Source organism: Ornithorhynchus anatinus, chromosome 9, assembly GCF_004115215.2.
Source record: "Ornithorhynchus anatinus isolate Pmale09 chromosome 9, mOrnAna1.pri.v4, whole genome shotgun sequence".
Taxonomy (NCBI): Eukaryota; Metazoa; Chordata; class Mammalia; order Monotremata; family Ornithorhynchidae; genus Ornithorhynchus; species Ornithorhynchus anatinus.
This window is the reverse complement of record NC_041736.1, coordinates 27,354,101-27,372,386: the sequence shown is the minus strand read 5'-3', so window position 1 is coordinate 27,372,386 and position 18,286 is coordinate 27,354,101.

The following is an 18,286-nucleotide window of genomic DNA, read 5'->3' as shown; positions in this document are numbered from 1 at the left end:
CTCTCTATGCCAAGTGCTATGCTGAGTGTTGAGGTAGAGAGACAATGAGCAGAGATGCAGTCATCTGCATTTTCAGACTGAACCCCTAGATCCCCCAACCCTTCTTCCCAGGATGTACCATCTTGTGATGGCCAGCCCCCTTCCCTCCAACCTTTCAGCCCTCTGGGGCCAGCTGCTTACTTGTTAAGCGCTTACTACATACCAAGCAAGTGCTAGGATAGATACAAGATAATCAGGTTGGACATAGTCCCTGTCCCATTCAGGGTTCATAGGGTTAGGGTCTAAGATCCCCAATCTTAAGAATAATAAATATGATATTCGTTAAGCACTTAGTGTGATAATCAGGTCCCACATGGGAGTCACAATGTAAGTAGGAAGGGAGAACAGGTAATTAATCTCCATTATTCAGAGGAGGGAACTGAGACATAAAGAAGTTAAGTGACTCACCCTAGATCCCACAGCAGCTGTGAGAAGCCTTGAGAAACAGCGCGGATAGAGCACAGGCCTGAGAGTCAGAAGAATCTGGGTTCTAATCCCAGCTCTGCCTCCTGTCTGCTGTGTGACCTTAAGCAAGTCACCTAGCTTCTCCGTGCCTCAATTACACCATCTGTAAAATGGGGATTAAGACTGTGAACCCAAGGTGGGACTTGGACTTTGCTCAACATAATTATTTTGTAACCACCCCAATGCTTAGTACAGTGCCTGCCACATATTAAGTGCTTAGAGAAGCAGCGTGGCTCAGTGGAAAGAGCACAGGCTTGGGAGTCAGAGGTCATGAGTTCGAATCCCAGCTCTGCCACTTGACAGCTGTGTGACTGTGGGCAAGTCACTTAACTTCTCTATGCCTCAGTTACCTCATCTGTAAAATGGGGATTAACTGTGAGCCTCACGTGGGACAACCTGATTACCCTGTTTCTACCCCAGCGCTTAGAACAGTGCTCGGCACATAGTAAGTGCTTAACAAATACCAACATTATTATTATTATTAAGTGCTTAAAAAATACCCCCCAAAAATCCCCGACAAAAAAGGGCATGTGGTGGGGTCAGGATTAGAACACAGGTCCTCTGTCTCCCATGTCTATGCTCTTTGCACTAGGCCCCATTGCTTCTCTTGAGAAACATGGCTTAGTGGATAGAGCACCAATCTGGGAGTCAGAAGGATCTGGATTCTGATCCTGGCTCCTCCACATGTCTGCTGTATGACCTTGGGTAAGTCACTTCATTTCCCTGTGCCTCAGTTAACCCATCTGTAAAATGTGGATAAGAGTGTGAGCCCTTTGTGGGTCAGGGACTGTGTCCAACCAGATAAACCTATATCTACCCCAGCACTTAGAATAGTGCTTGGCACATAGTAAGAGCTTAACAAGTACCATAATCATTACTATCATTATTATCTGGTGCTAGGAGAGTAGCTCTGGGTGCCTGGGGGACACGTGACTGGGGAGACGTAGGCATGAGCGTTTTTTCAGAGGGCTTCCAGCAGCCAACCCTGGGAAGAGAGTGGTACATTAGTCCCTGATGAACTTTACCCCTCTGGGGAGATGCCTGGACTTCAGTCATAAAGTGATGGCAGCAGTAGGGGTGCAGGGACTGGTGGAGCAGTGAGCAGTGCCTCCAAACCTGAGAAGAACGAGATTTGCAGAGGGCTTTAGGATCAAGTGGAGGCTGACTGGATCTGAGAGCTCGTAAAGTGATTCCAGGGGGTGTTGTGACTGAGATCTAGAGCTGAAAACCCCCAGGTAATGTTGAAGGAGAGAGGTGAGTCAAGGATAATGCCAAAATTAACGGTTTGGATGGATAGTGATGTTGCCCACAGTGATGAGAAATTTTGGTGGAGGAGAGCATTTACCAGGGAAGAAAGGAAATGCAGTTTTGGACATATTGAATTTGAGGGCAGGGTTTCAGTAAAACAAGTGTTTCATTCATTCAGTTATTTTTACTGAGTGTTTTCTGTGTTATCAGAACATTATACTAAGGGCTTGGGAAAGTACAGTACAACAATAAACACATTCCCTGCCCACAAGGGGATTACAGTCTAGAGTTTCCTGGAGAAGGGGGTGGTCTAGAGTGTCAAAGGCAGCTGTAAGGTCAAAGGAAACTTAGAATGGAATAGAGTTTTTTGGATTTGCCAAGGAGAAAATCATTGGAAACTTTAGAAAGAACAGTTTCATTGGAGTGGAGAGGGCAGAAGCCAGATTGCAGGAGGTCTAAAAGGGATTTGGAGGAGATAAAGTGGTGATAATGGGATTAAGAGATAATCAAAGTAGTGTGTAAGCCACTCATTTAAGGAGACTGGAGGAGGGTTGGAAGGAAGGTGATGGGGTGATATCTGGAAGGAGCAGTGGGGTTGAAGGTGGGTATTTTTAGGATATGGGATACTTAAGCATGTTTGAAAGTAGAAGAGAAAGAGTACAAAGGGATGGGGTTTGAGGTGCATGTCGAGGGCGTAGATTTCAAAAGGAGGTGGGAGATCCCCTTCTGGAGAAATGGCTGGGAAAGATGAGAGAATGAACGTAGGGTCATGACTGGAGGTAAGAGGGACTACCCCCACCTTCAAAGCCTTATTAAAGTCAGCTTCCCTGACTAAGCCCTCCTTTCCTCTTCTCCCACTCCCTTCTGTGTCACCCTGACTTGCTCCCTTTATTCATCCCTCACCTTCCAGTCTCAAAGCATTTATGTACATGTCTGTAATTTATTTATATTATTAATAACAACATTAATGATAATGGTATTTTTAAGCACTTACTCTGTGCCAAGCACTGTTTTAAGTGCTGGAGTAGATGTAGATACAAGGTAATCGGGTTGTCCCATGTGGGGTTTACAGTCTTAATCCGCATTTTGCAGATGAGGTAACTGAGGCACAGAGAAGTTAAGTGACTTACCCAAAGTCACACAGCTGATAAGTGGTGGAGTTAGTAACTCCCTGTTCTATCTTCTAGACTTTAAGCTCACTGTGGGCAGGGAATGTGTTTGTTTATTGTTATATTCTACTCTTTCAAATGCTTACCACAGTGTTCAGTACACAGTAAGCAGTTAATAATTACAATTAAATGAATGAACATTTATCCCTCCTTCCAGCCTTGCAACCCTTAAATACATATTAAATACATTTAGATATCTGAATTTAATTTATTTATTTTATTTATATATAAACAACCTTCATTATGCTGATGATGCTACCCTACTAGGAGAAAGCAAAGGAGATTTGAAGGGCTTATTATTAAAAGTTAAGGAAAGAGCAAAAAGAAGGGCCTACATTGGAATGTCAAGAAAACAAAGATCATGACAACTGGAAGTTTTAACACAATTTGTAGTGGATGGAAAGATTGAAATAGTTGACAATTTTTCTCTCCTGGGATCGATAATCAATAATAAAGGAACTAGTAGTAAAGAAATATTCAGAAGATTAAAATTAGGAAGATTTGCTATGAAGAGTCTGGAAAAAGTAATGAAACGTGCTAAAGTTACGATTGTCACAAAAATACAAATTGTCAATTCTTTGATGTGTCCAGTGACAGCGTATAGATCAGAAAGCTGGGCAGTGAAAAAACAGGATAGAAAGAACATCAATTCTTTTGAAATGTGGTGTTGAAGAAGGTTTTTGCAAATACCATGGAGTGCCCAAAAAACAAACCAATGGGTTTTGGAGCAAATTAAACCACAGTGGTCTTTGAAGGCCAAATGACTCAACTTAGATAGCATATTTTGGACACATAATCAGGAGGACTAATTATCTGGAGAAGACACTAATGCTGGGAAAAGTCCAAGGAAAAGTGGAAGAGGCAGACCAGCAGCTAGATGGATAGAGACCATAACAATGATAAAGGAAGAGCCTTTAGAAAGGTTGCAGATTATGGCAAAGGACAGGATGTTGTGCAGAAAGAATGTCCACAGAGTAGCTATGAATTTGAAATGACTCAACACTTTATAATAATAATTTATTTATATTAATGTCTGTCACCCTTTCTAGACTGTAAGCTTGATGTGGGCAGGGAATGTGTCTATTTGTTGTTACACAGTACTCTCCCAAGCACTTAGTATATTGTTTGGTGCACAATAAGTGCTCAGTAAATACGATGGAATGAGGAGTTCACATCCTATGTGAGGTAGATGCTAATTTTGTCACTGTTACTGGCAAGGTCACTGAGGGTGAAAGAAATAGGAGACAGAGGTACTGGAACTTGAGGGAGTTGAAAGTAAGAAATTGTTGATGTGGACAATGGGCATGGGACTCAACAAGGATGGAGAAATATTGCTGCTAGTTGGAGGAGGGGGCAGAGTTGTAGTTAGTGAGGATGAGTTTGAGATGAAAGAGATCAGCCTGATGCCTGGATTTCAGTCAGCAGCCCTCTGTAACTCAAACACAGGAGCAGAGGAAGTATACTGTAGAAGCGATCTAGGTTTGTGGATGGGTGGTATGAAATTAATGGATTGACAGGGGCATGCGGAAATTACATTGAGAGAAGAGGGCAGCATTGAAAGCATGGATTTGCATGGTGAGTGAGAGGAGGTAATCTGATGCTTTTGGCTTTTTATCAGATGGGCTGGCTTGCTCAAGGCCTCTGATTTTAGTCTGTACTCTTCAAAGCAAAACTGAATTCCTTCTCTCTCTCTTAAAATTCAGAAAACAGCGCTGAAATTAGTTACTGAAGTTGATATGAAATTGATTTTCATTTATCTGTCACAAGAGGGAGTCAGTATTCTGTGTAAAATTTAGGAATTTCCTTTCTTTTCTAGTACTTGTCATCCTTAGCTAGATCTGGTCTCTTTCGATGGGAGAAGAGGACTGGAGTTGGGGGGAATACTGAACCCAGATTCTTCAGATCTATAGAAGGTTTACTCATTCCTCAGTCATAACCCCCTAACAAGAAATGAGAAAATAGTGGGACTGAGAATCTGGGTTTAAACCCAAGCCACCCTTATTTCAAAAATAGTGTGTCTTACCTAATGAGAATAAAAGCAGAAACTGAAGACTAAATCAGTGATGGAATTCTGCAGAATCACTAAATTTAAAAAGTGTTTGAAACATTATTTGTCAGCAAAGTGCTGTAACTGAGCTACTCTCAGTTGTAAGGAAAAGTCTCTTTGGTGGCAAGTCACCTAGACACTGGTGCTTCCTAATTTAAAAATAAAATTAGTAGAGCATAATAAAAAGGAAAAAAAGGTTGAGATGAGGAGTGGATGTTATCTCCTTTTGTTTGTACTTAAAGAGAAACTGTCCATCCTGTGATTTGGAAAAAGCTGGTTTACACCATCACCAAGTATTTGCATTTTTTTAATGTTTTTTTTTCCAGATTACTATCTGTTAAAGTGAATCCAGTCATTTCATTTGTTGATATTCTTCAGTCAGACTGCCTCATTCTAGACATTTAGACAGCAGGTCACAGAATGCAAACTTCTGGGATGGAGTCAGGAAGGATAACTTCCAGTGGAGTCCTTGGCTGTTGATATTCTGCTAAGCCTGCCACTCCTCAGTGCTGTGGATATGGGATGGAAACAGTTGGCCTGCTCAGGCTAATGGAGGCAACTCTCCTGTATGGACCAGGAAATCATACTGTGCCCAAAAGAGGACTGGCACAATTCTAGAACCCCAGGCTCAGTGGTAGCGATATGTCTGGCAGAGGTGGAGGCAGCAACAACCCAAGAGGGGAGGCTGCATCTGGGGGTGGGGGAATTCCCCTGCCACCCCCCTCCAAGGTCTGCTGCTGCCTTCCTTCACCTCCATCTAGTTTCTTGTGACCTCCAAAGGGCAGCCTATGATGGACGCTTGATGGAGGCTGGAGCTGGGAGTCATAGGGGTGAGCCGGGTGGTGGTGGGGAAGACTGCACCCCATTAACCATGGCTCCTCTTACTGTGGTTGCTGCTGTTGCCAGAAGCAGTGTGGCTCAGTGGAAAGAGCCCAGGCTTGGGAGTCAGAGGTCATGGATTCTAATCCTGGCTCTGCCACTTGCCAGCTGGTTGACTTTGGGCAAGTCAGTTAACTTCTCTTTGCTTCAGTTACCTCATCTGGAAAATGAGGATGAAGACTGTGAGCCCCATGTGGAACAACCTGATCCCCCCAGCACTTAGAACAGTGCTTGGCACATAGTAAGCACTTAACAAATACCAATATTATTATTTACCCCGCCCTGGCCTGGTTCTACTGACTCAGGGAAGGAGACCCATGGGCCCTTGGGTGAGACTGGGATAGGGCCAAGAGGGCAAGGCCAGAGAGACAGAGAGGAAGGGAGAGAGGGAGAAAAGAGAAGGAGAAATGGGATAAAGAGGATATTCAATCTCTACTTCCACTATTTTCAGCCCGCATCTTCCAAAGTTATTATGACTCCCTAAGAGGCAGTGGCTCTCAGGGCCACCAGTATCATCTGGCTTTGCAAGGGTTGAGGCCACTTTGGCCATGTGGTTCCAGGGAAAGGGAAAGCAGTGACAGGGAGAGGGGAAGAGGACTACTAGGGCCAGCTTCAGGGCAACATACTGTCCTCCTGTTTGCCCCAGTACACCAAACCTTCTTCTGCTCCTTCCTCTGACTGGTGTGACCCAGAGAGGGAGATATGAATTGATATGGATGGATCCTCATCTTCCTCCATATGGCATCTCTTCTGTTCACTGAAGAGCATGGGTAGATGAGTTGCATGTGTGTTTATGTGTGGGTGGGCCCATGTGCAAGGATGTGGGTATGGATTTGAGCATAACATGCTCTGTAAACCTGAAGTGGGAACAAACCTCACTTGTCCCTCTCAAATAAGGATTTCTGGTCACTGTTTGCCAAGACATAATTCTAGTGAGCAATGAATACTGAATTGGTGATTATTTATGTCTACATGTCGCATACGTGCCGACGTTTGTGCATCTGCCTTGCCAATGAATAAGGAAATAATGAAAAACAAAACACTTCCTTCCTTCTTTCCTTCCTGTACACTATCATCAACATTTCATTTCCCAATGGCTTGATCCCCACTGCTTTTAAACACGTTCATGTATCCCTTGTACTAAAAAAAACCCTTCTTGACCCCACAGCCCCCTCCAGTTATCAGCCCATCTCCCTTTCATTCTCCAAACTCCTTGAGCTAGATGTCTACACCTGTTGCTGCCACTTACTCTCCTCCAATTCTTTTCTTCACCTTCTTCAATCTGATTTTTGCCCCTTTAACTCCACAGAAACCACACTTTCTAAGGCCACCAATGACCTTCTTCTTGCCAAACTCCATCTTAATCCTCTTCAACTTTTCAGTTGTCTTCAACACTGTTGACCACCTCCTTCTCTTTGAAACATTTTCCAATCTTGGATTCACTGACATTGCCCACTCCTGATTCTCTTATCTCTCTCACGGCTCATTTTCAATCCCTTTTGAAGGCTCTTTTTTTTAAAAAAAATGGGTATTTGTTATGGGCTTACTATGTGCCAGACACTGATCTAAACACTGTGGTAGATACAAATTTAATCAAGTTGGACTCAGTCCAAGTCACACATAGATCTCTCAGTGACCTCCTTCTTGCCAAATCCAATGGCTCCTACTCCATTCTGATCCTCCTTGACCTCTCTGCTGCCTTTGACACTGTCAACCATCCCCTCCTCCTCCATACCTTATCTCACCTTGGCTTCACAGACTCTGTCCTCTCCTGGTTCTCCTCTTACCTCTCTGGCCGGTCATTCTCGGTCTCCTTCACTGGAGCCTCCTCCCCCTCCCATCCTTTAACTGTTGGAGTTCCTCAAGGGTCAGTTCTTGGCCCTCTTCTGTTCTCCATTTACACTCACTCCCTCGGTGAACTCATTCGCTCTCACGGCTTTGACTACCATCTCTACGCAGATGACACGCAGATCTACATCTCCGCCCCTGTCCTCTCCCCCTCCCTTCAGGCTCGCATCTCCTCCTGCCTCCAGGACGTCTCCACCTGGATGTCGGCCCGCCACCTAAAACTCAACATGAGCAAGACTGAGCTCCTCATCTTCCCTCCCAAACCCGGTCCTCTCCCAGACTTCTCTATCACCGTTGATGGCACGACCATCCTTCCCGTCTCTCGGGCCCGCAATCTCGGTGTCATCCTTGACTCGTCTCTCTCGTTCACCCCACACATCCTATCCGTTACCAAGACCTGCCGGTTTCACCTCTACAATATCGCCAAGATCCGCCCTTTCCTCTCCACCCAAACGGCTACCTTACTGTTACGGGCTCTCGTTATATCCCGGCTAGACTACTGTGTCAGCCTTCTTTCTGACCTCCCTTCCTCCTCTCTCACCCCGCTCCAGTCTGATCTTCACTCCGCTGCCCAGCTCATCTTCCTGCAGAAACGATCTGGGCATGTCACTCCCCTTCTTAAACAACTCCAGTGGTTGCCTATCAACCTCCGCTCCAAACAAAAACTCCTCACTCTAGGCTTCAAGGCTCTCCAACACCTTGCCCCTTCCTACCTCTCCTCCCTTCTCTCTTTCTACCACCCACCCCGCACGCTCCGCTCCTCTGCCGCCCACCTCGTCACCGTCCCTCGGTCTCGCCTATCCTGCCGTCGACCCCTGGGTCACGTCCTCCCGCGGTCCTGGAACGCCCTCCCTCCTCACCTCCGCCAAACTGATTCTCTTTCCCTCTTCAAAACCCTACTTAAAACTCACCTCCTCCAAGAGGTGTTCCCAGACTGAGCTCCTCTTCTCCCTCTACTCCCTCTGCCATCCCCCCTTTACCTCTCCGCAGCTAAACCCTCTTTTTCCCCTTTTCCCTCTGCTCCTCCACCTCTCCCTTCCCATCCCCACAGCACTGTACTCGTCCGCTCAACTGTATATATTTTCATTACCCTATTTATTTTGTTAATGAATTGTACATCGCCTTGATTCTATTTAGTTGCCATTGTTTTTACGAGATGTTCTTCCCCTTGACTCTATTCATTGCCATTGTTCTTGTCTGTCCGTCTCCCCCGATTAGACTGTAAACCCGTCAGACGGCAGGGACTGTCTCTATCTGTTGCCGACTTGTTCATCCCAAGCACTTAGTACAGTGCTCTGCACATAGTAAGCGCTCAATAAATACTATTGAATGAATGAATTAACCCCTATTTTACAGATGAGGTAACTAAGGCACAGAGAAGTTAAGTGACTTCCCCAAGGTCATCCAGCAGATAAGTGGCAAAGCTGGGATTAGAACTCAGGTCCTCCTGGCTTCCAGGCCCAATAGGCCACACTGCTTCTCAGTGCCATTCCACCTTCTAACTGTAGGGATGCCTCAAACTTCAACTTTGGGTCCGCTTCTATTCTCCATCTACAATCATTCCCTAGGAGAACAAATTTGTTTTCATGGCTTCAACTACCATATCTAGGCAGATGATTCCCAAATTTATCTCTCCAGCTCTGACCTCTCTCCTTCTCTCTAGTCTCTCATTCACTCCTGCCTTCAGGACATCTCTATTTGGATGACTTGCTGGCATTTCAAACTTAACATGTTCAAAACAAAACTCCTCACCTTCCCATCAAAAACCTGTCCTTCCCCTGTATTTCACACCTCTGTAGACAACATTGCTATCCTTCCTGTCACACAAGCTATCCTCCCTGTCTCACAAGGCTGTAACCTTGGCATTATCCTTGATTCATCTCTATTATTCAAACCACATGTTCAATCTGTCTTCAAATCTGTTGGTTCTACCTTCACAGTATTGCTAACATCCACCCTTTCCAACCCTTTCATCAATCAGAAACTCCTGACTATTTATTTTAAAGTACTCAATCAACTTGCCCCCTCCTATTTTACCTCTCTGATTTCTTACTACAACCCAGCTTGCACATTTTGCTCCTCTAATGTCAAGCTACTAACTGTACCTCAGTCTTGTCCATCTCACCACGGACCCCTTGCCCAAACCCTCCTTAAGGCCTGGAACTCCATCTCACTGCATATATGTCTCACCATTGCATTCCTCACCTTCAAAACCTTATTAAAATCACATTTCCTCCAAGAGGCCTTCCATGATTATGGCTTCATTTTCCCTACTACCTCTCCCTTCAGTATCACCTATGCATTTTAATTGGTACCCTATAAGCACTTGATATTCATCAACACCTTCAGACCCACAGCATCTAGGTACATATCCATAAATTCATTTTAATGTCTCCTCTAATCTGTAAGCTCCTTTAAGGCAGGGAACATGTCTACTAACTCTGTCCCATAGTATTCTTCCAAGTACTTAGTACACTGTGAAGCAGCAAGATGAAGTGGATAGAGCACGGGCCTGGGAGGCAGAAGGTCATGAGTTCTAATCCTGGCCCTGCCACTTATATGCTTTGTGACCTTGGGCAAGTTGCTTCACTTCTCTGTTCCTCAGTTACCTCACCGGTAAAATGGGGATTGAGACCGTGAGCCCCATGTGGAACAGGGACTGTGTCCAAACTGATTTACATGTTTCCACCCCTGCACTTAGTACAGTGCCTGGCACAGAGTAAGCACTTAACAAATATCATTATTATTGCTCTGCTCATAGTAAGCACTCTATAAATACCATTGACATTGATTCTCTTTTCCCTGATCCCTTTATCTCACTTACTTTTTCTTTCTCTTTCCCTTTACTTCTCTTCAGTCAGTCAATTATATTTACTGAGTGCTTACTGAGTGCAAAGCACAGTACTAAGCTCTTGGGAGAGAATCATACAACCATAAATGGATATATTTCCTGCCCACGATGAGCTTACAGTCTAAAGGGAAGTTTACCCTCCCATCTCCTCACCATATTCTTTCTCCATTTTGTTTTGTTGATACAAATTTTACAAATTGATACAAAAATTACAAATTTTTCTTTGTTTCTTGGAACCTTGATATTCACCTGGCTCCAACCCCCACAGCATTTATATACATACCCATTTACTTTGTTACTTCCCCATCTGTTATTACTTTAATGTCTGTCATTAAGAATCAATATGGCCTAGTGGATAGAGCACAGGCCTGGGAGTCATTTCATCATGAGTTTTCATTTCAGTTCCATCACTTGTCTGCTATGTGAACTTGGACAGTTTTCTTACCTGTAAAATGGGGATTAAGACCATGAGCCCTCTTTGGGAAAAGGGCTGTGTCCAACCAGATTATCTTGTATCTACCCCAGCACTTAGAACAATGCCTGGCACCTAGTAAGTGCTTGACAAATATCATTATTATTATTATTATGGGCATAATTTTAATGTCTTTCTTACCACAACCTCACTGTAGGGAGGGATCATGTGTAGCAACTCAGCTGTACTCTCCCAATTGCCTAGTACAGTGTTCTGCATAAAGTAAGCATGCAAAAAATATCACAGATTGATAGATAACTATATCAGACTCCTTGCTGTCCTCCCAACCTCCTGTCTCTCCCCACTTCATTCCATACTTGACTCTGCTGCCTGGATCATTTTTCTACAAAAACAAATAGGCCATGTTTCCCCACTCCTCAAGAACCTCCAGTGGTTGCCCATCAACCTCCTCATGGAGCAGAAACTTCTCACCATTGACTTTAAAGGACTCAGTCATCTCATGCCCTCCTACCTCACCTCACTACTCTCCTACTACAACCCAGACTGCACACTTCCTTTTCTTCAGCTTCCTTCTACATAACCCTGATTTGCTCCCTTTATTCATCTCCATCCCCAGCCCCACAGCACTTATGTACATGTCTGTAATTCATTTATTTATATTAATGTCTGTCTCCCCCTCTAGACTGTAAGCTCACTTTGGGCAGGAATTGTATCTGTTATAGTGTTATATTGTACTCTCCCAAATGCTCAGCACAGTGCTCTGCACAAAGAGAAGCAGCACAGACCTGGGAGTCAGAAGGCCATGGGTTCTATTCCTTGCTCCACCACTTGTCTGCTGTGTGACCTCAGGTAAGTCACAACTTCTATGTGCCTCAGTTACCTCACCTGTAAGAAATGGGAGTAAGAGTGAGAGCCCAATATGGGTCAGGGTCTGTGTTCAACTTGATTAACTTGTATCTAGCTCAGTGCTTAGAACAGTGTCTGTCACATAGTAAGTACATAACAAGTACCATTATCATTATTATTATTATCATAGTAAGTGCTCCATAAATGCAACTGACTGACTGACTGACCTTTCCTTCTCTTTTCTTCTCCTTGCCTCCTTTCACCTCTCTCTCTTCTCTGGTTTCCCTCAACCTCACCTCTCCAGAGACCCTGCCATCTATTTCTTTCTACCTTGCCTTATTGGGTCCCCCCTTAATCCCTTTTGAACCCTTAAAAATGTGATCACTTTAAATGAGTCTACTTGACTCCTTTAATTGGGGAAATCCCTGAGGGTTGTCTCTAGGGGAGGAGGTTATGGGGCTTTCTTAATAATTCCCATGTAAAAAGAGTTCCTCTCATGGAAGCCCATTTATTTTTTGAAGAACTTCACAGGATTGAAGGTCAGGCAAGAACATTTAAGATGGTTTTTACAAAATGCAACTACTGCACCACACATTTCTCAGTCTTTAAAGACAGTAATTTCATTTATTGCAATATTTACTTCCCCCCTTATCTAAGTTTTCTAGATTAAAAGAATTGAATAGCAAATTGAAATAAAATTAAAGAAACAAAAATTGAATATAACATTAAATTATTTAATAGATGTTATTTGATCTTGGTTAGTGTCTTGATATTTTAATGCCTTTTAAAATCCACATTTTAATGTGGTCTAGTATTTGTAGTAGTCAAATACAAAGGAAGTGCTTATTTTTAAAATGTTGCAGTGGTTACATGTTCCAACTCCTTTCATCCTGGTTTCTGGGAATTCTGGAAAAAGCTCAACAAATTTCTGACCCCACCCCTTGGATTTTCCCATACTCTTGCTTAGTTGTATTTTCTTTTACATATTAAAAATACAAAGCCATTTTGTCATTTCTTAAAACTCAAAAGAAAAGGGTTTTAATAAATCAAATCACTGTGCTATATGTTGACGGTAGTACATTGCATTATTGTTTTGGCCTTTCATACCTCAGTTTGTTGCAAATCACAAATAAAATCTCTGCTTCTGTTTATTACATCAGTTATTAGTCTGGAGGTTATTAAATGATTGGAATGTCTTTCTCCAAAAATTGTCATCTCTTTTATTTCTAGCATTATCTCTATTTATGACCCAACAAACTTTTCTGCTAAACAATTAATTTATTTAGCATTTACTAAGTTCTAAGCCCTTGGGAGAGTACAATACAGTTGGTAGACACAATTCCTGCCCAGAGAACTTACAATCTAATTGGAGAAACAGACAATAAAATAGATTAAGAGTAGGGGGAGCAACAGAGTAGAAGGATTGGTACATGAGTCTTCTGGGGTTAGAGGTGGGGTGAGAATCAAAATGCTTAGGGGGCATGGAACAAATGCAAAGGTGATGCAGAAAGGAAGTAAGATAAGGGCTTGGGGATGTGTTAAGATTATGAAGAGTATTTTACAGCAACAATCTCAAAGCAGCTCTATATGGTAGTGATAGGCAATTTTCAAAGTTATTTTATATTTTCTCAGTTTACTCTGTGGAAAATTAATAAATACTAAATACTGAATAAATGATATTAAATACTATCAGAGCACATTTTCTGATCTGGTGACTGTAATGTCCATCCACCTATACTACTTGGGGATAGACCATCCAACACTCCTAATTTACTTTGTATTAACTCAGCCCAGATTAGTTGTCTTTGGCTGCACAATTTCTTTTGATGATAAATGCATACCAACTGCAAATAATTTCCTTTCATTTGTTGTACACCTGCACTCTTGAGATTCCATGGGTGCTGCTTGGTTCTGGTAGAATGTTATCTACACCCTTCATTGGTTCCACACATACCAATCAAAACCTGCCCATCAAAGGCATCTTTCTTGTTTAAAGAATTATCTGTCTTCCAGTCTCTCCTCAGAAAAAAGGCATAATTTCAAGTGAAAAAAATAGAACATTTAATTTAATTGTAAATTTATCTGTGAAATGAAGCAATTCAGAATTTCCACACTTTTCCATACTTTCAAAATTCTGCCAGTAAAATATGTTTTTAGGGCATAGAATTCCCATCTCAAACTCTCCTGTGCTTTTCCTCAGCTGGTCAAATAATGCAGTTTGCCCTTTAATCTCTCTCTTGAGAAGCCATTTTTCATGTTCAAGAATGCAGATATTGTATTTTTCCTTTAAAAGGTCTCTCCCCTTGATTGATTGAGGGATCCATGTTAATGATCATGACTACTTTTGTTTTCAGCAACAGCAACTGTCTGCATACTGTCTCAAGAGGGTTATGTCAAGCAGTGGCATCAGGCCCCTTTCAAAATGAAAAATACTGGGGCTCATCATGAGAGAGAGAAGCTTGACTTCAAGGTGGAGGTGGCCGAATTACTGATATGTATATAAGTGTTGTGGGGCTGAGGGTGAGAAGAATATCAAGTGCTTAAGGGTACAGATCCAAGTGCATAGGTGACACAGAAGACAGAGGGAGTCAGGGAAATGAGAGCTTAATTAGCCTCTTAGAGGACATGATTTTAATGTAGTTTCTAAGGGACAGTGGTGATGAAGGGGGAGGAAGTTGCAAACCAGAAGCAGTAGGTGGACACAGAGTCAGGGGTGAGACAGCCAAGATTGAGAAACAGTAAATAAGTTGGTGTAAAAGGGATGAAATGTGTGGGCTGGGTTGTAGTAAGAAATCAGCGAGATAAGGTAGAAAGGGTGAGCTGATTGAGTGTTTGAAGCTCATAGTTAAGAATGTCTTTTGTTGTGGAGGTGGTTGGGCAATCACTGGAAGTTCTTGAAGGGTGGGGACACATGGGCAGAATGTGTTCATAGAAAAATGATCCAGGTAGCAAAGTGAATTATGAACTAGAGCAGGGAGAGAATGGAGGAAGGGAGCCAAACAAGGAAGCTGATGCAGTAATCAAGACAAGAAGCAATAGTAGTAGCATATTAATCATTTGGATGGAGAGGAAATGGATTTTAGTGATGCTGTGAAGGTAGAACTGATTGGATTTGGTGGCAGATTGAATATGAGGGCTGAGATTAACCTAGGATAATGCCAAGGTTATGGCCTAGTGTGTAAGGGAGGAATGTGGTGACAGTAGGCCATCTCTACTTAATGTCCTCCCATCCCCTCAAGCTTAACATGACCAAAACAGAGCTACTTATATTTCCATCCAAACCCTGCCCTCCTCCTGACTTTCCCATCACTGTAGATGGTACCACCATTCTTTCCATCTCATAAGCCCATAACCTTGACATTATCCTTGATTCATCTTTCTCATTCAACCCACATATTCAATCCATCACTAAATCCATTTATACAGAGTCAGTCCCATCTTCATAAAATCTTCCCTTTCCTCTCCATCCATACTGTCAAGTTAATACAGTCACTCATTATATCCTGTCTGTATTACTGCATCAGACTCCTTGCTGACCTACCAGCCTTCTATCTCTTCCCATTCCAGTCCATACTTCGCTCTGCTGACTGGATCATTTTTCTACAATGATTTATGCTCAGGACATGTTTCCCCACTCCTCAAGAAACTCCAGTATTTGCACATCTACCTCCACATCAAATGAAAACTCCTCACCTTTGGCTTTAAAGCACTCAATTACCTTGTCCCTTCCTACCTCACTTCACTATTCTCCTACTATAACCCAGCCCACTCACTTCGATCCTCTTATGCTAATCTTCTCACTGTGCTTTGATCTTGTCTTTCTCGCTGCCGACTCCTCTCTCACATCCTGCCTCTGGCCTGGAAAGCCTTCCCTCCTCAAATCCAATGGATAATCCTTGATCTCCCATTTCAAAGCCTTTTTAAGGGCACATCTCCCTCCATTAGGCCTTCCCTGATTAAGCCCCCCTTTCCTCTTCTTCCACTCCCTCCTTCCCATATTTAGAGGGTGGGAGGTAGATGAATAGTCTGCAAAAGAGACGGAAAAGGAGCACTCTGAGAGCTAGAAGGAGAACCAGGAGCAGACAGTGTAAGTGAAGCCAAAGTTGCATAATGTTTCCAGGAGAAAGGGGTGCTCCACAATGTCTAATGCAACTGAGAAGTCAAGGAGGATGAGGATGGAGTAGAGGCCACTGTATCTGACAAAAAGAAGGTTGTTTGTGACTTTAGAGGGAGCAGTTTTTATGGAGGGAAGAGGAGTGGAAGCCAGAATGGAGGGGGTCAAGGAGAGACTCAAAGAAGAGGAAATGGAGGCAGCGAATGTAGACGATTTGTTTGCAGAGAAATAGAGGCAGATGGGATGATAACTGGAGGGAATTGTGGGACTAGGGAAATTTTTTTTTTGGAAGGGGGTACATGAGAAACAGCTTGGCTTAGTAGAAAGAGCCCAGACTTGGGAGTCAGAGGATGTGGGTTTTAATTCCGGATCCACCACTTGTCTGCTGTGTGACCTTAGGCAAGTCACTTAACTTTTCTGTGACTCAGTTGCCTCATCTGAAAAATGGGGACTGATACTGTGAGCCCCACACATCCAATCTGTCACCAACATCTGCTGGTCTTGCCTTCACAATATCACCAAGATCCGCCCTTTCATCTCCATCCAAACTACTATCTTGCTGGTACAAGCTCTCATAATATTCGACTGGATTACTGTGTCAGCCTCCTCTCTGATGTCCCCTCCTCCTGTCTCTCCCCGCTCCAGTCTATTCCTCATTTCACTGCCTGTATCATCTTCCTATAGAAATGCTCTGGGCATATCACTCTCCTCTTCAAAAACCTCCAGTGGTTGCCTATCAACCTTTGCATGAAACAAAAATTCCTCACTCTTGGCTTCAAAGCTCTCCATCACCTTGCCCCCTCCTACCTCACCTCCCTTCTATCTTTCTACTGCCCACTCTGTACACTCTGCTTCTCTGCTGCTCACCTCCTCATGGTCCCCCATTTGCACCTGTCCTGCTGTCTACCACTGGCCCACATCCTACCACTGTCCTGGAATGCCCTCCCTCCTCACATCCACCAAACGAACTCTCTTCCCCTCTTCAAAGCCCTACTGAGAGCTCGCCTCCTCCAGGAAGCCTTCCCAGACTGATCCCCCCTTTCCCTCTGCTCCCCCTTTCCTCCCCCAACCCTCTGCCCTTCCCCCTTTCCCTCCCCTCAGCACTGTGCTTATTTGTATATATTATTTATTACCCTATTTATTTTGTTAATGAGGTGTATATCTCCATGATTCTATTTATCTTGATGATGTTTTGTTTTGTTTTGTTCTGTTTTGCTTTGCTGTCTACCCCATTTAGACTGTGAGCCCATTATTGGGCAGGGATTGTCTCTAACTGTTGCCTAATTGTACATTCCAAGCACTTAGTACAGTGCTTTGCACATAGTAAGCGCTCAATAAATATGATCAAATGAATGCATGCTACTTCATCAAAAAGTATGCGATTAGATTAAGAGAAAAATGATGGAGTTTAAGGTGGTGGAATAGATGATGCAGGTAGTGGGTATGGGAGTTAATAAGGATGGCATAATAATATTGTCAGGCAGAGGAGAAGGCAGAATTAAAGCAGGTGAGGATGAATTGGAGATGGACATGGTCAGCCTGGTGTCTGGATTACCACCGGTAGTTCAAGCACAGCAAGGGAGGAAGTGTATTGTGGAGGTTATCCTGGGTTGTGGGTTAGTGGTATGAAATTGGTAGAGGGACAATGGATAGAGCGAGTAGAGTGATTGGAGAGGATGATGTTGAAGTGTTAAGAGAAAATAGTTTGGGTTTGGAGAGCAGGTGGGGTATGATGTCTTTAGGGGAATGGAGGGGGTCAAAAGATTAGAGACCTTTGTAGGGGATCAGAACAGATTTGTGGGGAATGTGTGTATGCAGGAAAGGAGGCAGGTGAGGGGGTTGTGGTTAAAAAAAGTTACAGCTTCTCCGAGAGGTCTTTCCTGATTAAGCCCTCCTTTCCCTGGCTCCTTCTCCCTCCTGCAACATCTATGCACTCGGATCTGTGACCTTTGGACACCTGATATTCACCCCACCCCCCCACCACAGCCCCACAGCACTTATGTTCATATCTTTCTATTGTATAGTATAAATTATTCATTTTCTTTAATGTCTGTCTCCCCTTCTTGACTGTAAGGTCACTGTAGGCAGGAAACATGTCTGCCAACTCTGTTGCATTGTACCCTAACAAGTGCTTAGAACAGAGTTCCTCATATAGTTAGTGATTAATAAAAAACATTGATGATGGACATCAGTAAGAGTAGAGATTGTAAAATGGGTATAGATGGTTAGATCATGCATGTGTCTGAGTTGGTGAGTGGGAAATGGGGTGGAGCAGGAGGACAGTGGAGATGAGTGAGAGGAAGTGAGAAGCAAGTCACCAGGCAGAGTCACATGAATTGAAATCCCC